The sequence below is a fragment of the Sander lucioperca genome, chromosome 13 (genome assembly GCF_008315115.2).
Source record: "Sander lucioperca isolate FBNREF2018 chromosome 13, SLUC_FBN_1.2, whole genome shotgun sequence".
NCBI lineage: Eukaryota > Metazoa > Chordata > Actinopteri > Perciformes > Percidae > Sander > Sander lucioperca.
Window position 1 is genome coordinate 35,614,159 of NC_050185.1, and position 2,500 is coordinate 35,616,658.

At 37.7% G+C, this 2,500-nt stretch overlaps 2 protein-coding genes across 2 annotated transcripts in view; one reads left to right on the forward strand and one right to left on the reverse strand.

Moving 5' to 3' along the window:
* Positions 1–2,500, reverse strand: part of LOC116036424 (bromodomain-containing protein DDB_G0280777-like) — a 1,700,590-nt gene that overhangs the window by 349,776 nt on the left and 1,348,314 nt on the right. The window lies entirely within an intron of this gene.
* Positions 1–2,500, forward strand: part of LOC116036425 (C1q-related factor-like) — a 680,685-nt gene that overhangs the window by 266,975 nt on the left and 411,210 nt on the right. The gene's annotated exons all lie outside the window — the stretch shown is intronic.

The following is a 2,500-nucleotide window of genomic DNA, read 5'->3' on the forward strand; positions in this document are numbered from 1 at the left end:
CGGCTTAGTGTGATTGTGCTATTTTGGGACTTTAGTGTTTTAAAGGGTTAATTCAGATTCACCGAAGTCACACATTAACACAAACTAAGTAACAGGTAGAGGTAGAGCAGAAAGTCCCTAACTCTCACCCCATGTGCTGCGAGGTAAAATTACTGTTTTTAACAAGGGAGTCTGGTGGCTTTCTACTTACGTACATTTTCTGCAGTTTTGACAGTGATTAATTAAAGACCTTGTGATGTGACTGGCTGAAAACGAAATTGGTGAAAACATTTGATACATAAAAATATTTTTTTCTTCTAGTTTTAGGCTACACTACATTAAAAAAACATCTTATAAAATACATCAGTTTAACATTCAAAAGCCTCTAAAAGTGGTTACATGTGAATGTTTTCATATTCTTTCTTTTTGGGCACATTTTCAGAATCTTCTGAAGTTTACAATAATCACAAAAAGCAATCTAAGCTTCTGTTGTGGACCGGGACAGCAGCTCAAACGTATTTTAGACGCTAAAAATATCATTTTAAGTGTACACCTAATTTAAAATATTTGACTGCCTCCAGTTTCCACAGAAGTGCCCCCCCCCCCCCGTCTGCGTGTGTGTCTGACTGATCTCATGAAGTGGCGTATGTATGACATGCCAGTTCATATGCCGTTATTGGCGTGTTATCAAGACGTATACTCGCTTTGTAGCGTGTTTATCAACGCCGTTTGGCCTCCATTGACTTCCATTACCTTGCGATTGCGTGTGCATTTACAGTGTAGCGAGTAGTTTGAAAGGGCGAAAATCTGCGTAGGGAGGATGGTCGGGGTGGAGGATAGGTCAAACACAGGACTTTCACCCAGGAGACCGGGGATCCCACGTGTCACATTTCCTAAACCCGACTTTCCTAAAGCCACTTGGCTTTAGGGAAGTGGCGTGTATGGTTACGTGATAACACGCCATGTTTACGTCCGCTGTATACAGTGTAGACATACACACGGAGAGCTCAAAATGCGTGCAGATAAAACGCCACTTGGCTTTAGGAAAGTGGGCGTGTATGTTTACGCAAAGTCATGATGTCATGTTGCCTGTCTCCGCTGTTATAAGCAGAGGTGGGTAGAGTAGCCAAAAATTGTACTCAAATAAAAGTACTGTTACTTCAGAATAATATGACTCAAGTAAAAGTAAAAAGTAGTCATCCAAATAATTACTTGAGTTAGAGTAAAAAAAACAACTACTGAGTAACTGTTGAGTAACGTATGATTTATTTTTTAACACAAGCATTCAATCAGACGGACAAAAATACTAAATAATCATCTTTAGGAAAATTATAGTTCATCCAATCAATAAAATTAATTAAAATTAATTAATTACAAAATAGCTTAAATTAAAATAATCCAGGTAAATTCAAGTACTTAAAAAATAAAATCAATAAAATAATAATAAATAAAAAATAAATAAGCACAAGTAACACAAATTTCCAAACCTTTTATATACTTTTTTACCAGGCTCTGCAGGCAGAACTAGAACAAGGCAGCCCATACACTCTCATAAACTGTGTTTGTGTGTGTGTGTGTGTGGGTGTGTGTGTGTGTGTGTGTGTGTGTGTGTGTGTGTGTGTCAAAACATGCAGAAACAAATTTCACCAAAGAATCACTCATTGATGTCACTATTAAGCTTCAACAGTTGTTGGCTCTCAAGGTTCTTGCTGTGAAGCTGTGATCGTTTAGCAGTGAGAAATCATTTCTGTGGTTCTCTAGTAAGTCTGTGTACTTAATAAAAATATAAAAAAAAGAAAAAATCTGTGAGGCTACAGGGAGATCAAGACATTAAAAGAGACTTATCACATCAAATTTGGATGGATATATATAGGGCATGAAGTTAACTTTTTTGACCACCAGCCACTGTGGCAGGATTTTTAAATCCACCTGCCTTTTTTTTTTGCATCATAAAGGTGAAAAACAGGACTTGCTGTGTCTCTGTGATCCTATCCTGTCCTATTGATGGTAGCCTACTGGTGGACATTGCTCCGTCATCACGTGCTGTAGTAGGGGGGCCCGCCTTGATAATCCTGCATAGGGGCCCGGTGTCGGCTCGTTACGCCACTGCATATAAGAGATGAGATGACTGACAAAATCAGGAGTAGCCTACGCCACCACAACAACAACAAAACACTGGTGAATGCACACCATAACACAATAATTTTAAAATCTTAAAAATAAAAAAATAAATAAAAAGGAAACTTGTTTTGGGGAGAATAATACTTATTACTATTAATTCATTACTCTGGGCTGAGATTTCCTAGGAACCTTATAAAGGCTCAGGATGCTGCAAATGTTGGTAAAATATGAAAAAGGCTGGTGGATTTAAGACACAAAATATTGAAATATTGAATGAACATATCTGTCATTGTCAGTGGCTTGTTAATCTTTACATTGTTAGGTAATTTCCTATCCTGGCCTGGGACACACATTCATCCGGTTTGATAAAGTACTTATTGGACTTTAACTTATCATTGCA